General features: G+C 36.7%; 1 long non-coding RNA gene across 8 annotated transcripts in view; it reads right to left on the bottom strand.

The window, feature by feature from the left end:
* Nucleotides 1-18,691, bottom strand: part of LOC147599956 (uncharacterized) — a 502,172-nt gene that overhangs the window by 448,322 nt on the left and 35,159 nt on the right. The window lies entirely within an intron of this gene.

Below are 18,691 nucleotides of genomic sequence, written 5' to 3'. Positions count from 1 at the left end.
AAAAATGTTTCCTTTTTTTTTTAACTAAATGCATTTCCCAGTTTTTTAAAACCCTAAACTTGGGTGTCAGTGTTTGGTTTTTTTGTTGTTTTTTTTTCCAAAAACAGGTGACACCAAAACCAATCCATTCCATGTGAACCTTCAAGCTGGAAAAGCACTAGCAGGAAGGAAAGGCAGATAGCTGTGCCAATTTGTATGAAAAAAGGTCAAATGAGGTGGGATACAACGTGTGACCAATTCAGAGTTACTTCTATAGCCTCAGTATCATGATTCATCATTTTGTGTAAAATACATTCAACAGTAAAAGTGAGTCGAAATGAGTGTATTAGGGGCAAAATGCAGTGATGTTTCTTGTAATGTGGAAAGTTTGAAAACTATGTCAACAGGCTTCAACAATACCCTTTACAATCAGAGCACCTGGAAATGTTCAGTGAGATTGTAGTCACAGATTTTAAAAAAGGGCAGATGTTTGATTGATTTAAGAAGCAGTACTTGCAGTTTTCAGGTAATATATGTTGATATAAAACCGATTTTATTTTGAAGAATCATCTTTTATTTCCTCCTCTTTTTAAGCTCTATCATTGTTACTCTGTTAGAAGTCATTATCAAAAAATCTTGGTCTGATAGTAGGACTGGGAATAATTAGATTTAGGCCAGTCCAGTCCAATGACTCTGGTGCATTGACTCAAGACCTGACCTTTGTTGACTAATTAATTAAAAGGATCCTGTATCAGATGCAAGTGTTGTGATTGTTTTTAAAGCCCTACAGCAATCTTATTCACAAAAAAAAAAAAAAAAAATTCTACTATGCTGTTCTCAGCATGTTTTAGGACAGTATTTTTCATCTTTAAACATGAACAACTGTGTTTTTAATTACTTGCCTTTCCATCCAAAATATTGTTTAGAAATGAATTAGGTAAGCTCTCACCTCAATGAAAAGCCAATTCAGAGCTGCTGATCTGGATAAACCTATGATCTAAAAAGGCAAGAACAGCTTTTATTAATGTCTGTTTTTTCTCTCCTACCTTTCTCCGTCTCCCCCCCCTTCCAATTCTTAGGATGCCTATGCAATTCCATGTTCTGTTCAACAAAACATTCTAGTACTGCATCTACATAGACTCCATGCAGAGAGCATCCTGAAATATGGATCTTCAGCACATCCCTGTTTTGTCCCCCAGTGTTCCAAAGAAAGGGTGACAGAATTTAGTAACTCTTGCAGGAAATTGTTCCATTTTAAGTTTCACTTGACTTAGCTGACAGTTTTCAGGCAGAAGCAAATTACAGTGCTCTTAGTACAAATAAACTAACAGATTGGATGAATTCTCATTGCAACAGAAGGGATGGACTAAAGCTTATTCTTCCTTCTCCCCTGATTTCTACAGTCTCTATGTGGAGCTTGTGAGTTTTATCTGCAGAGCCACTCAGTGAATCTGGCCAATGTCTTAATAGGTTAAGTCAATCTGGGAAGACGTGTTATAACTTTTTGTACTCTCTTTATCATTCAAAGATGATCAGAGGGCTGGAGCACCTCTTCTATGAGGACAGGCTGAGAGCGCTGGAGCTGTTCAACCTGGAGAAGAGAAGGCTCCAGGGAGACCTTATAGCAGCCTTCCAGTACCTAAAGGGGGTTATGAGAAAGATGTGGAGAAACTCTTTAGCAGGGCCTGTTGTGATAGGACGAGGGGTAATGGTTTTAAAATAGAGGGAGGTAGATTCAGACTGGACATAAGGAAAAAAATTTTTACAATGAGGGTGGCAGAACACTGAAGAGGTTGCCCAGAGAGGTGGTGAATGCCCTATCCCTGGAAACGTTCAAGGCCAGGTTGGATGGGGCTCTGAGCAACCTGATCTGGTTGGAGATGTCCCTGCTCCTTGCAGGGGGGTTGGACTAGATGACCTTTGAAGGTCCTTTCCAACCCAAACTATGATTCTATGATTCAGCTGACGTGTTTCCCTCTATAGTCATAGTTAGCTTGTCAGTGTAATTGTTAGGAAACAGGCTTTCTTTGACCACTCCAACTGTTTATTTTCTTTGCATCTTGAAATTGTATACGATGGTCTTCCATGCTAACTGGCCCTGAAGATTGTAAACTTCAGCTAAGTGTTCTGCCATATTTCTAAAAAAAAGAAAAAAATAAAAATTTACTGGCCAACAGGACTTCTGTTATACTTTTAGGACAGATTTCTTCTTGTGAGAGATTTCTCTTCAAACCTCATACTCTAAATTGAGTTTTGTTGGAATTTTTATACTTTAAATATTCATTTTCCTTTTTTAATTGCTACTCTGTGGCTGTTACTAGGTTAGTAATGGAGAAGACAGGTTAAAAGGTGTCACATAAACTTCTGACCATGGCTTAAAGATTGATTCAAGTATCACTAGAGATTGTATTTCTTCTACCAATTCTCATAACTAGGACTTTGGCTAATACTGTCATATATTTTGTCATAGCTGGTGACATTTGGTTATGCAATGTGCTTTTTTCTTCTAGTAAAGGAGGATATTTATTGTCATGCTATACCAACTTCCATATAACTGCAAGTAGCAATGACCGATTAAAATAATCTTATCGGAAAGCTGTTGCTGAAGGGTTATATTGCCAAAAAGTTAAATCCACTATTTAATTGTACTAACAGCGTTATAGAGAATGAAGAAAATGCAAGGGGAAAATATTTACCCCAAAATAGTCCTGTCGTTACAAAACATTAGATTCTGGAACAATTTTCTCTAGCTTGTTCAGCATCATCAAACCATTAATTCTAAGTGGTACTTTCAATGACACTCCCTCAGAGGGACAATATTAGACATTCACTTGTATGATCTTCACCTTGTATGAAGAGAATGAATATAAAATGAAGTTCTTTGCTGTGAACTATCCAGACTAGCTACTTTCATTTAAAAAAAAAAACCTGTTTCTTTTACTTTGACAGTCTGAAGGTTAAAGTAACTCTGAGTTTTCTGTTCTTCTACTATGACGCTAATGGGAAGATTCAGGGCATACTGCTGTCTCTTAAGATGGCAAAGGAAGCGATAACATATGGCCCAAGTGTTAATACTCTAACACTATTAAATGTCTGAGTCATAGACTCATCAAAAACTTTCCAACTAGTGATACTTTGTTCTGTAAAGAGCATACAAGATATTGAAAACTGATACAGAGCTACTGGAAATAAAAATTAATTAGGATGCTCTTTCAAAAGAAACATTTTCAGTGATGCATTTTGAATGCCATGCAATGTTTCCTGTGCATTCCATAACGCATGGCCACATACCTCCAGCAAAGATACTGTTCCTGAGCCAGAAATGCAAAGAATTTAGGTGCTTGTACACATTTAAGGATTTGATCCCAATACTGGATTTACTGCAATTGCCTAAACAGAAGGGAAGGTTTCGACCACACTAACTATGAAAAAAAGCATAAAAGTGCATTGACCACACATATCCCTTTGCCCTTCTTAATAACAAACTGTAAGTAGAATTTGGGACATACTCTGCATCACAGATTTTGTAATTGCTTCCTCCACATCATTAGTGTAACTTAACTGAATTCACATGGAAAGATAGTTTTCTAAACAGCGAGCATTTTTTGAAAAAGCTGAAGGAGCCAGGCTTTTAGCTGAGCTTACCAGAATCTATATAGGGAACTGCACGTGTTACTGCAGTGATGTCACAAAATACACACACTGCACTGGGCAGCTACACTGAGAGCCATACCAGCTTCTTCTAGAATAAACCTGTAAAGCAGACCTGTACTGGACGTATTTGCTACTAGCTCATACAGAAATGAGTTCAGAGCCTTTTGAATTATTTGTTCAGTGCTTTAGCTGCTAAACTGCAGCCTATTTATTATACTATTTATGCCTCATTGTTCAAAATTTACTTGCCTATCATGAAAGGCTGCTATACTGTAACTAAATGTAAATCTTAAATACACAAAGTCCTATCAACTATATGTAGAGCATCTTTTAAAGTGTATCTTCAGTTGGATATTCAGACTGACTGCTTGCCTTAATTTATGCAAATATAGCCTATAGCTAAAAGCTTTGTATATTTGTTTCCCTGTGGTATTAGTATTCAAAAAATAGGACATTCTTTCAAGGGCATTTTATAAATGCAGAACTATAATTTATATAGCAAATTAAAGCTCATACAAAATGTGTGCACTGAGGTACAGATTAACATATTTAATTTCAGTATTACCTGCAAATGTGTTTTTTTCCATGCACTGCTCTAATTAGCCATATAAAATCAAGTCCGTATACTGTAAGCAATTATTTTAGTGGGAGTAGAAAGAGAATCTGAATTAAATATATGGTAAAAGATAATATCTTCTGGAAATTAATATACTCATTTGTATCAAGAAAAATGTGTTTTAGTTAAATTTTATAAGATAGTTTGGAGTTCAAAAATATGACTCATGTAGAAGTTGTAGTTTTATAGTTACTAAGATGTTAGACTGTGGAACTGCTTTTAAGTTCCTTTTTAATGTGTCAGTGCTCATTCTTTGATATCTAGAGATTGTCAGTAACTAATAATGTCATTTCATATTGTGAAATTTCTCCTATTATGAATATTCACTCCCCCTACAGTCAAATGTGTAAACTGTTAGTAACTCTGTATGTTAAAAGAAGTTTGTCTTCTATCATTTAAATGTATATATCATATGTGGCTCTTTATATTTTTACTTTTGTAACTATTCACTTGAGAGAATTAAATGATGGTGAACATCAAAATGCAGTTTTTGTTTCACTGAAATCTAAAAGTAATCCTATAAACAGTAATTTTTTCTTTGTCATTTTACCCTCAAAAATCTGAAAGCTAAATATGAAAATTATGTTTAAGGAATGAGAAAACAAAGAATGATCCATGTGGTAATGAACCTCAGCTGTCTGCTTCTAATGCAATTTCCAGTTGTGATGGGATTCAGACAGCAGAAACCCATTTTCTAGCAGTAAGAGCATTTAGCTGATCAAGTTGCTGTAGTTCAGAATTTTACACTCAATTTCAATTATAGAGTCAGCAATATGTGCCATAGTTAAGTTCCCTTTATAAGAAGGATAACAGACCCAGACATTTCCTCCTACTCCTTGCTCATGGTCTCAGTACATCCAATGAAGACCAGTACTAACCACATGGAAGTCAGATGCCTGCATAAGTACCTTGTCGCCTTAAAGCGACTCTTCCCCATTTCTTGGCACAGAAGTTGCTGTCTGACATAGCTGCCTTATATCTCCACTCTGCCCTGGGAGAATTTTATTGCTTGAAAGGGTCCACAAAAAAAAAGCAAGTAGATAATAAATCCTTTTAGAACAGAGGTACAAAAAATTGAACTATGTTTTTGCCTTCCTGCCTCGAGCATCACACAAGAGTAGCTAATGTGCAAGAAACTTCCTGGATCGAGAACTATGAAGAAAAGTTTTCTCATCTCATGAAAATTCAACGCTTTCAAACACTTTAGTGTTTTGTATCTGGATAAACCAGTGACCACGACAAAAATACAAGCATGTTCTAGTTCTTCCTTTAGTGTTCTCTCACATTCAAGCTGAGCATCCTGGCCACTTGGAAGTCTGAGGTAAGCTGTTCTCAAACTTCCGACTGAAGCCTCTTCATCTTGTATAAATAGAAAATTTGCATAGGATGAACCTGTACTTGGGCAGAAAATCAAGTACTGGCCAGTCTTAAGCAGCTGTATTTTATACATATACATATATATATATATATATATATATATATATACACACACACACACAAGTAGGGAAAATACATATATGTGAAAATATACACAGATATATAGACACACACATATATTCCTGTGAAACAGCTGCATTTGGACAAATCCTTGTCTCTGGTGAAGCTCATTCTGTTTTACAAATCCCAAATAGTTTCCCCAACTATAGGAGGAATAATTTCCAATCCTCTATATTAAAGTGTACAAGTAAAAGAAGTGTGAATAAAATATTTTTATTTAAAACTTCCCGTAATATTGTAGGACAAATTGGCAACATGGCCTCAACTCAACCTCTAGAAATATGTGGAAGAACTCCAGATGTGACAGCTAAATCTTGCACTCAACATAAAGTGCAGTAGGAGTGACAGAAAAAGTGGTAGACAAATTAAAGAGCTACCTCTGTTTTAGCAATTTTTTGTGACAGTATTTTAAAAGTTTGCTGGGCAATTGCTCTAAAATGACAGTGTGCTGCTGAGCGAGCAGTGCACTGAGTACATAAAAGAACTTGTCAATAGCTATTTCGATAGGGACTTTCAAACTCACAGGAACTTTACATCATTAAAATATTAAATTCTTTCAGCTTTCACAGATGTAAAATTTTTCCTGTGCCAATTTTGCTAATTATCTCTGACATTTATGCTTATGGCATAAATGTTACATCCTTCAGAGATGGTTCATTTCTACATGCTGGTTACTAGTCTGTGGGTTGAGTCAATGTGCTTGTAACAGTATCAGAAGCAAAAGACTCAGTACCCAAGTGAAGACAGCCTTAGGCTCAGTGATGCAGTTTTGCATTTAATTTTTCTACCTCAGTTTCTCCAACTGTCTAAGTCCACCTTTTGGGGTACTGTAAATAATTATTTCCATGTAGCATTTTAAATGCATTTTAATTGTATTGTAACAAATTTAAATTTAAAGTCCATACTGGAACTCCAGTGCATTGGCTCCAACGTGTCACAAAGTCCTGTGTCTGTCTACCTCAGTCCCTGCCCTCAGCCTATCTACAGACACTGCACTGCTGAAGAGTAGTTCACAGGCTCTCATGCACCATTCACAAAGTATATCAAATTTTGTGCCTTAAGATTCTCTTTCACTTCAAAAAAGTTTTATTCAAACAGAGACTGCAATATCTAGATTCATGTCAATAAGCACAGCATTACTACAAATTAATACAACCCTCTGAAGCCCAGGTCTCCATTAGAACCTGCAAACCAATATAGAGAAGGTACGGTATTATGTTAAAATGGTAATCTTGATCTTAAAATATTTATTAAAAATGGACTTCAAAGTTTTGGGGGTTTGAGCTACATAACGTCATTAGAATTTAACCAGTAGTTATATGCATGATTCAAACACAGTTCTAAATATCTGAATGGTCAATAGCTTTACCCTATTCAAGGTCATTCTCACTGATTTTGTAAGAAAATGACCAAAACTCACAACACAGCAAAGAAATACAGTGCTTTTTAAAATGAGACAATAGTTATAAAACGATTCAGAAAGTGATGCATAACACTACACATAAAATGTGAATTTTGAAGATTTGTACCATCTCTTAAATCACACTCATAGTAAGTGAAATAATACAAAAACAACAGTACAGAATTTAGACCATACCGACATTAAGCTATATATCAGCTACTACATGTATTTACATGTATTATGAAATAAACTTCAACCCACAACACTAAGGAAAGTCAGCAGTAAGAAAACAGTTTTACCTGTGACTTGCAGTAGACATTTATCTTGCTGACTTGACTTCTCCCTAGTTATGACAGTCCAACTGGAGTGTCAAAGAATGGCTTTTGTAAGGTAAAACTCCCATCAAAATAAATGGGAATCTCTCCTACAGCTCTGACTCTGAAAATACTTACACATGTGCTTAATTTCAGGCTTAAGTAACCCAAGTGAAGTCCACAGGACCACATGCTTAAAATTAAACCCATATATATTTGTGGGCTCGCAAGCCTAAAAAGGGAGTACAAAACTGAGCCTTACATGAACAATGTCTCAGAGTTTCCAAGAAGAATTGCTTATGAAAACTTACAGTAAGACTGCAATGCCTAATGCTTCTAGTCTCCTTTGAAAAACTCTTCATTTGCCCCACCTGTTTCCTGAACAGTTCAAGGCTCCTGTGGGACAGACAAAAAAGAGAAGAGAGATCCTCACTGCCTTAACTAACTCCAGGATTCATGTACTATAGGAATAGTTTTGATCCAGATCAAGTTCTACACTTTATCAAATGGCATAAATATCTAACATGATAATGCTAGATCTGTATTCATTAGTGCTTTAGTCGATTGGGACGTATGTTTGTAATGGTAACACACTGTCACTTAGGAGGGAAAAGATAATTTTGTGACAGGCAAATTATTGCTATATCTCATTAGGAATGTTATGTTCCTGTGCTGAGTTAAGACATACCAATTGCAAAGTGGTAATCATCATAATATCATCACGATGTTGCTATATTTGAATATGATATGAGCTCACCACCAGATCAGCCCATTGTCACCTACCCGCTTGGAGTAAGGGGAAGATACTGCTCTACAGTTACTCATGCACAGAGAAAAAAAAAAAAAGTACCTACTATGACAATCCACTAAGAGATGTATTCAGTGATTTGTTTCTAGAAGCATGGGATTTTACAACTGAAGGGTGGAATATTTTGAAAGTTTCTGAGCCTGAAAGGAAAGGGGTCTGATTTATCCAGTAATGCAATCTGTTTAAAGCATCTTATTCACACCTGGTATCTGACAAAATTATACAAATTCTAGAGATACAGCTGGTATCTATAAGCACAGGATCTTGAAGAATTGCCCATCTAAAGAAAGCTTTGGCTCTTCATTATAGGTGTGCACCATTGCTTTTATGGGAGAAAGGCTAGCAGAAGTTAATTGGAAATTAACTATATTATCTAATTTATCTAAAATCAGCTGTGTTAGTATCACCTTCTTCAGCAACGAAGTCTGAGAAATGTCTCTGCCTGATGCTAGGGAATGATGACAGTTCCACCTGACCAAAAGCGGTCCTGAAGATCACCTGAGAGTTCAGTTGGTCTCAGAAGCAATTCCCTGTCCCCACGCTTTACTGACTGTACCAGTCTTATATGGGATTTTGCTGGATCCATACTGGAGAAGAGAGAAACTTGGGATCTCAGACTTTTGATTAGGAATACTGACATATTTTCATCCTGCTGACACAGCTAAAATAAAACACAAGTAATCTCAATATTCCCAGTATCGGGCATTTTAAATGCAACTAAAATTTCTGGTAAAAAGGGAGTCAGTTCTTTCACCCTGATGCGCTGACAAAGGAACCCCTCCTGATTTACATTACAGTATGTGAATGAAAAGTTGGTGTCATATATGTAAAAATGTTACCTGGTAAATTTTTTAGAATCAAAGATTACAGCACAAATATTTTTAACAAAATCTAAAAACAGACAAGTTTATTTAAGCCTCTAATTCATTAAGAACTAAACCTTCAAAGCTGAAGGACATACATAACTTCTGGGGGATTCCAAAGGAATTTACATTTTTCACCAGAATTTTAGCATCATAGGAAAATGTGACAGTTGTAATAATACACAATATTATATACTGCTAGACAAGTTGGACAAATTACATCTGCTACTGAATAGATGTGGAAAGAGTCTGTATTAGAAAACTTCCTGCTGGGTCACAAACATACATCAGTAATGGTTTGTTTTCAGCAGAAGAAAAATTGCCATTGTCATATTCCAAAGTGAGTGTAAATTGTTTTATTATAAACTCCCTGTCGGTCCCTCTTTTACTGAGAAATCATTCAATCTAAATTTATCTTCTCTCTGCATGGCATTGCGTGTGTTGGTATCACCAAACTCTGCCTCACTAACAAAACCAGTATTCCCTTAAAAGACAGACTGCACTCTTGATTTTAAGCAACCTTGCCATACATTAACTCTTGGTTTGCCCCACTTACTTTGATGTGTAATCCAAAGCTTTCAATTTCTCAAAGTCAAGGCTTCATTGTTATTGGCAAGCCAAGCCAGGTGATAGGTGCTGTTTCAGAAGAAAGCAGGAAGGCAGAATTGCTTCTCTAATTATACTAATCAAGGGCATACTTAAAGCATATAATTCATTCCTCTTTTATAGAGTTTTACAGAAGAGGAAAACTAAGGAAGGGGATAGCAGAAGGGTGACTCTTTCCTTCTGTTACTTTTTTTTTCCTTAAAGAATCCATTACTTACTGGGCGGAAAAAACCAGCAGTCCTTCCAAATCTCTCTTTATAATGGGATTTTTCCAATTCCTCTTCTGCAGCAGGATTTTTTTTTTGGCATATCTGGAGAAGTAGAAGCCACAAGTGGTGAAAAATGATAGTTTACTTCAAGGTGACTGTGAGGTCTTCTTCCAAATTAAGAAGGGAGTTTGCCTATTATTTTTTCGCAGTATGCAGAAATGTAGGCAGTTATCTGGAAAGTGGATGTTACAACATGGCTTTCACTCAGCTAAAACTGAAAAAGGGCTACTTCCTATGAAAGAAAAGTGAACCTGAGTTTGCCACTGCCTTTCTCTTGCCCAAATGCTGTTTTTAAGTTCAGCAGCTGATGAAGGACAAGCTGTGAGTGTTGCTGAAGCAGTCTGCCACTCTCCACTGGCAGTTAGGTCCCAGCTAGTCCAGCTGTGGTTAATTTAAGAAGTCACAGGTGCAGCAGTAATCTAGCAGCAGGAGCTGAGTCATTGTGGATATTCTTTTGGATATAGAACTGCAGCTACAGGCTGAGATCTGTCTCAGGTATGAACTTCCATCAGATCCTGGAAGATGATTAAAGTAAATCTTCAGCAGGGGCTCAGAAGTTAGAGAGGGAGAGAAAACATAGCTGTACTCTGAATTTTGGACATGTGTGGTATACTGTATTATTCTGGAGTTCCCCTAGCCTAAAATGAGATAATAATTAAGAGTATTTGTAATGAAAAGCAGTGACAAGTATTCCTGCAACTGGCTTGTCTTTCCTATTGGGGAAAGCAGTGTGTGAAATATTGTTAGACAGTTTGCTGTAGCTGTGTGATATCTGTTTATTAGAACCCACTGATGTAACTAGGAAGTATAAACATTACAATTGCCAATAAAACTACTGCTACAGAACAGCACACATCATCGCAGTTCTTGTCTTCACAAGAGTATGTTCCAGAGAGACTTACATTGGGCCAATCAATAATTTGTGAGTTTTCTGTTAAAAAAAAAAATCAGTGTCTCATGATATTCATGCATGACTTCAATCTTTCTTTGGACAAGCATCTAAAACTGAAAGAAGAAATGATGCACAGAAATATAAGAGCCTTACAGAAAAAAAAAATTCCTATTAATCCAGGTCAAGAGCCATAACTACGCACACCAGAAATGCATCCAAAATGTGGTGTGCTTAGTGGTAGGATCTCACTTATTCCAAAGCTACCAAAATCAGAAATCTCTTAATGAAGTATGACTGTATAATTCGCATGCAAAAATGAAGAAAGTGTTCACCTTGTGAGAAAAGCAGCACAGAGACCCCATTAAAGGGGAGAATAGAGCTGGAGGATGCAAGTTAGGAAACTAGTACACATAAAAGAGGAATAAAAAAGAACCGGTGCACATTTGATTTCCGAAAACTTTTGAAAAAGCACTAGTAGACAAAAACAAAGGAGAAGAAATCAAAACAAAGCTTGTTTTCTGTCATTTCCCTGCCAAGACCAGAAAAATGCAGATAGAAAATGAAAGCAGTATCTGAGGTTGATGTGAGCACACTAACTGGCAGGTGGGAGAGTGAGTAACTGAGGGGACTTACAAGGTGAACAACATTCTGAGCGCCGGGAGAAATTATTTGTATGTTAATCATTCACAGTCTGGGAAAGAATAAAAATGCCTACCCACTCCTCAATGATCATAATTTCTGGGTTTTATTGTGGTGGGAATATTATTTAAAAGGAAAAACATGAAAAAGAGTAAAAGACACAAATTTTGTGTTTCGTAATACATTTCATTGCGATCACTATTCAACCAACATGAAGGCCTAACTAGAAAAAGTCCTTTTATACCTGAATCTCTTGCTCCATTTCAAATTCAGCTAGTTCTATCTGTACATTTTTAAAAACATATTTTGAATGAGAAATATGCTTAAAGATTAGTTTAATGCCATGCTTTCTAAGGCCTCTTTCCTCCCATCTCTAATTTTGTTGATCCTAGCTGTTTGTTACTGCATAGCAGTAGTGCACTATCGACATTGCGGGGCCGGGGGTGGGTGGGGTGAAGGGGTTTGGAAAGGGCATCTGGTTCAAGGTTAAGCTGAGATAAAGCTGTAGCTTGCTTTAGATTTATCTATGTCTCATCTCAGCTGTGCGATAGGACCCTCTCTTCTGGCTGAGCTGCATTATCTGATTTTGATACTGTGTATATCAGCTGACAGACTTCTTGTTGAGCTTTATTCTCGCCAATGAGGTTTCAAAAGGCGGCTACAATGAAGTACGGACAAATATTTAGCAAAACTAAGGAAGCTTGGAAACAATTTTACTAGATATTTTTGTAGTAAACTGTTTGACAACAATCAGTAGTTTTCAAACACAAGAGTCAGCTAAAGCTGGTTTTTTTGTTATAAAATAAGTACAATTATTCTCAGTGAAATTAAGGTTTCATTTATTTCCAGTTAATTCTTAACAGTGTCTTGCTATTTTTATGTTAATTCAGACTATTTTAAATAGACTCTGCTGTTTGAAGTGCCCTATGAAATATTTTCAAAAGTAACCAACTGGAGAAACCACAGGAGCACAAGGTAAGGTAGGGAAAATCAGCGCAGAAGAAAAGGCTTTGGGGCCTTGATTAAGACACCCAAACACTGTCTTCAGAGCAGGAGATGGCTAGAAAGTGTGGGGCAGGTTTTGAGAAGATTTCAACTGAATTCTAGAACTAATAGGTAGTGATATTATCCAAGCCACCAAACTTCAAGAGGCTTTCAAGGGTTTCGGCTTTGGCCCACTTCAGTGCAAAAGGGATGACAGTGATTCTAGAATATTTTTTACTTCCTGCATTGCAGAAACTGCTAACAGTGCTCTACCATTAAAGACTGATTAGAGCTTTGAGCTTCAGCTGGAATGGGTCTGGAGAAGCTTACATCTGTTTTTATACTTCAGTGACCACTGAGTCGCAGTAAAGAAAGGAAATAGTTTGAATTTTGAGCCTGTTCTACTTTTGTGCCGTAATTGTTAAAAGAAATCCTTGTCTTCTGTCTCCCACCAACCGTTCTAAAATGTCTTCTCCTAAGCACATGTGTTTATTTATAAGAACAGCTTCAAAGAGTTTAAATTTTGTGTTCATAACAAAGAATACTGCATTTACCAGTAGGTTCCACTTACGTTGCTTCTGCAGCACCCAAACCTGACATGCTTTATCACAGCTTCTGATTTATAAAACTTAAAGTTATACCAGAGGACAACCATGGGCCCAGAAATACCCTAACTGTAAAACACTTGCTTTTACCTGATTTGGTTTATTCATTTTCTTTGATTAAGCCTCGTTAAAGGACAGTTAGGCCTTCATTACAAATGTTACACAAGATGCAAAATCATCAGTTTTGCTATTCAACTGCCTTTTTGATGGCAAAAAAAAAAAATCCTAAAACAAAACTAAAAATTATTTATGGACTATCCCCTGCTCTGGTTTTCATTCAGCATCTAAATATTCAAGGTACACCAAAGCTTAACTCCACACATTATGGAAACTACCATTTAAAATTAATTTATGTTTAAAACGACCTATAAAAACGTTCTTCTAAACCTCAGTTGAGATATCAGTTGCTTAAATATATTCAACACATTTAGCAGAATCCTATCACCTCTCTTGTTCTTATTTAATTAAGAATTACTTTTGCCAGCCACAGGAGAATCAGAAGAGCTTTCTTTTTAGTTATTCACAAAGTGGTAAAATAACACATGCAGATACAGCAGCTGACAACATAAGCAGGGTCAGTATTAGGACAAACTGGCCAAAAAGAGCAGCTTTTGGCATAATTTTAATCAGTCCTTGGGTGCATGAAATGTCATGGAGTTTCATATTAAATGAAATTATCCCTTTCTCTTAGCTTATTTCTGTTCCAACTAATCCTCTAACTCTTTATTAAACATTATCTTTACCATCTGCTCTGGGTGAATGTTCAACACCTTGCAGAAGAACTCCGGGCTGATTGGTTTTTATGGGCAATATGATCTGAGTTTTATGCACATACTTAGGATTATGTCAAGGACAAAGAGGATCAATAATCCATTAACTGTAATAAGCAAGAACCCATATCAGTGCAGCTAGAACATGTGTTGTGTTTCAAAAGCAAAAGATGAATTAGAGATGTGTGCATCATAAAATAGCTATAACCCAGGACCCCCTCTATACTAGGACATCATTTCCATACATACACACTCCACTAAACAGCATTTCTGGAAGTGACGTTTCAGTCTTCATGAATCAGACTTTTTAGTGCTGAAATGGCATTTCCAAGCCTGTAACATGCAAAGAAATAGCTCCGCTGAATTGGGTATTTCCTGTAACATGGAACAGATATAGCAAAATATCTATCCCATGCGTAGGTCTTTCAGCCGTATCTATATGGTCAATAACAGAACGTTACTCTACTTTAGTACTTTTTGTAAGCCTCTAAAATAAATCATCAAGGAACTTCTACTGTTTAAAATCACAGTCTAAAAATTTACATTTAAAAAAGTATTTGTCAAAGGTTAGTCAAATGTTGCTATCATTTAGATCCAGTTATTGCTTCCAGCCTTTGATAAGCACAAACATTAAAATAACATTATCACTATTAATCGTGATATGTAGTGTAATGTGTATTACCCTACCAAGACTTCATTTGCCACAAAACACATAACTGTAAGAGTTTGTTTCCTTGCTCACATTTCCTGTAATTACTCACCTCTTTCACCTTTACCCATCTGTTGCAATAATTTATCTTCCTTTGGCTAACCTTTCAGACCAAAGTATTTACCCTCTCTTCCACTACAAAGGTTTATGATCCCATAATGGACAACAATTATGATGGTATCTGATCACAGAGTGTATATTAACAGCAGAAAATATCTGGACAATATGTCTTTACTCATCTCCTTGCAGCAGGTTTGCACCAGATATCCTTGCAGTATGCTCTAAGATGTAATGACAGACATTTTCAGCAATTTGCAGAGAATTATTTGACCCAGAGTGTGCAGTATACTTCACTGCTATATCATTCTATACATGCAGGGAAGGATCAAGGTTTTCTACTTGAAGACATCTGGATTCTGATTCTGTTAATTTCTTTAGAACTATGTTCATTTTAGCCATCGGTGTGATCTATACACTTTTAGAATCAGTGACACAGTAAGGACTCTGGGAGAGGTAGACATCACTAACTACTGGATATGCTGCTACAGACTATGAGGTTTGTCCACTTGAGAGCTTTGACTGGCAACAGAAAGACGTATCAAAACCTGGTATTCAAACCTCAGTACTCCACATGCTCAGGCTGACCAGGGACCTCGGCTTCTTTACCTGCTCCTCTAGTACCCACTAGGGGCAAAACAAGTAAGAAGAGAATCACTGAAGCTTTCTGCTATGTACCATGCTCCAGATCACTGCCCTCATAGCTCATTGGGTTAGAAGGAGATCAGATTAGACCCTGGATCGTTTATTGTACGGGAACCTGCTCAAGTGCATACCCTAATCTAAATCTCAAGTGTGTTAGGCAGTAGATGAAACTCTACACAATAGTTGCATAGCTCAGGTTTTTCATAAAATATTTTCCTAAACTTCAAGACAAGTGACCAGCTTAGAAGTACAACCTACTGATAAAGAAAAAAGAAAAAAAAAAAAAAACCACAGAGGTGAAAGAGCCCAAAATAGCATTATATGAAATGGCAAACAATAACCTAGTATCTTCCTCTCCAAGTCCTCTTGCCATAGGCAGCATTCAGTGGTAGTAATAGGTAGGTAAGGAAGGCTCCAGACACCAGATGCAACACTGCACATTTCTTTCCTCTTTCCCTTTTACTCTGCAGAAGTCCTCCACCCAGGAATAAAATAAAAATTCACATTCCTCCTTCATCTCAGACACAAGCACAGAAGCCCTGGGGGGTGAAGAAGGAAGTGAAGGGGAATGGTATAAGGAGTCCTTCTGCAGGCATTTCAAGCTGAGACCCCACCCTCTAACCGTCATCATAATTTTGCCCCCGTCAGAACCACACTCCACTACTTTGATTAGTTTAAACTTGCAGTCTCCCATTCTCAGATTTAAACAGCCAGTGCATTCTTCAGTTAAATATATCTTGGAATTCTTCTGTTTCACAGGAATATGTATGTACCAGTGGAATAAATACAACCTAATATGGCACATATTCTGAGTATTGTCTACATTTCTGTAGTTAAGCATGTTTATCTCACAGAATTTCTCATGTAAATAACTGGCTGCTTAACACACACAGAGTTCTTCTTAGACTAATTAGTCCTTGTGAATTCAGAATATAAACATCATTACTAAATGAAAGTCTTCTGAATAAAGGTATACATAATATTCAGAGTAAACCCCATTTAAGATAGGATACTTCTATTCCTGACTAGACAGACAAATGGATTCCAAACACTTAAGTCTGCTCAGAGGTCTGGGCCACCCATCAGAAGGCACTCCTATCAGCTCCCATCCTAACCACTGAACTTCAAAGAATCTTTGAAAGTACAGAATGGAGGTATTTCTTTCCTGCTAATACTTCCTTTAAACCTCTTAATATGAAAGAAATTAAAGTTACTTTTCAGGTGTGCAAGTTGAAGAGTGTCAATTTTCAACCCAATGGGAACTTTAAAACAAAATATAAACTTAGTATTCATTCTTCTCTAGAAAGTGTTTCTCCCCTCCCCAAATTTTGTTTATGTACATACATACATGCATGATTTACCTAAGGTAGAAGGACCTAGAGAGGATCCTTGAGAGTACAAAAAGAGGAAAGCAAAAGAGTTATGTAAAGTGTCAAAGGGAAATAAAGATTTTATACATATCTTAACTGTTAGCATGAGTAATACACAAAATGGATTTGGTTTAGGTTACTCGCTTTTATCCAGATTATCCAGACAATCAGCATCTGGTTCAAGTCCCCTGTGTAACCATCTGTAGTAATGTCACATGAAGGATTAGCCTTATCTGACATTTGTAATAAATATATGGATGGAAGAAGAGGAAGGAGCATGAAATGAAGTACAGTTGTTAAAACTTAAAATCAGATGAAACCACATCTTTATTTGTTGATTCTGATAATAGCTGTGGAGTTTTTTTGACTTTTCAAACATTAGACTTCTCAAACATTAGAAACAATGTTTTCAAACACAGATTTTTTTTTTAAAGAAATCCAGGCAAATTGAGAAAAATAGTATATTTTTATATTTGACCTTTTAAACATAACTAGAACATTAAACAAAAATAAAGCCTAATTCTCCATGCTTAGTTATGACAGATGGGTGTGATCACAAAAACATCAAAGGCAGGCTTATCCTAATCCTGTAAAGTGGTAAGTGCCTCCTGAAAGGTCCTGAGGGCCTTCTAATCCTACTGAGGATAGGCTGCAAGTGCATCAGGAGGAAATGGGAGTAAGCAACACGGGTAATAGTGGGCCTTCCTGTCCATAGGAGCAAGTATATGTATCAAAAAGATCTGATATGGTAGGAAATAACCTGATTTATCTAAACATAGAGATCACAAAGTGGGAAGATGTGCGTTTCTTTTCCACTCTCCATGAGCTTATATTGTATGTATAGCATGGCCTTAAGCACAGAGCATGCGGCTATGATTCAGAAAATCTGGCTTCTCTTCCAGGCTCTGTTGTTTCCACAATATTGCACAGTGCCCCAGGCCACTATCTTTACCTCTTGGCATCAGTGTTTTCCTTCCACAAATGGTGAAATTGAAATGACCTCTTCTCAATAGATGGTGCAAAAGTGACAAGACATAAGAATCTATTACCATGATTAGTTTTAATGCATCAGAATGTATGATGAAAAAACTAGTTTTTGAAGCAGAAAGAGAAACTCAAATTAAATCCTAAGAAATGTTTTGATTTGAGGGTTTTCCCTTTGCGTGCAATCAAATAGTCAGGATAGGGACAATGAGAATAAAGGATCCTATAAACTTGAGGCAGGTAGCACTACCTTTGGAAGAACAACTGAACTGGAATGACTGTTGATCAGGTCAAGTTCACCAAGAAAAATCTTTTCATCACAAGATGGTGAGGTGAAAGGTCTAAATGAAGACTGAGCTGAGCATTTTGAGGCTAGGTGATATAAGAATACAGTAAACAGTACTGCAGCAGAGTGTAGCACCTGAACAAACAAGGTATATTGTGACAATGCCAACCACTCCTTCCCAGTTTAAAACAAGCCTGCTAAGTCACACAGCAAAAGTACCGTGTACTAAGTCACAGATGATATCTTGGGCAGCTTAAGAACTAAACCTCAGCCAGTTTTGTCTCGTCTTAATGAAACTCTGGGATGATTCCTATTGGTCATACAAGACATGGATGAAATGGCATTTGGTGAAATGGCACAATTGATAGCTGATATTAAAAAAGGCTTCATCATACATTTACCATTAGATGTCACATGTCCATGAGGTTGCTCGATGCCTTTTTTTTCCAGATATCCAGATACTGCTGTTACCAGGCAGAATGTCACTAATGACCACATTTTATAAATTTGTGTGAGACATTTTTATAGCACATGCTGTATTGGCACCATTGCCCAATACTGCATGCAATTACTTTGTTGTTGCTGTTATTGCTGAGGGCCAAGCTCTAACAAATTAAATTTAGAGAAGGGAAATAGGCTTATATGCAAATGGAATTAAATGCTGACACAAGGATAAAACAGCACTGGATTTAGACAGGGCTCTCCCCCCGACTTTTTAACCAATCATTAGATTTAAATTGAG

This window comes from Chlamydotis macqueenii, chromosome 8, assembly GCF_036417535.1.
Source record: "Chlamydotis macqueenii isolate bChlMac1 chromosome 8, bChlMac1.mat, whole genome shotgun sequence".
Taxonomy (NCBI): Eukaryota; Metazoa; Chordata; class Aves; order Otidiformes; family Otididae; genus Chlamydotis; species Chlamydotis macqueenii.
The sequence above is the reverse complement of the archived record's forward strand: the minus strand, read 5'-3'. Positions and strand labels throughout refer to the sequence as shown.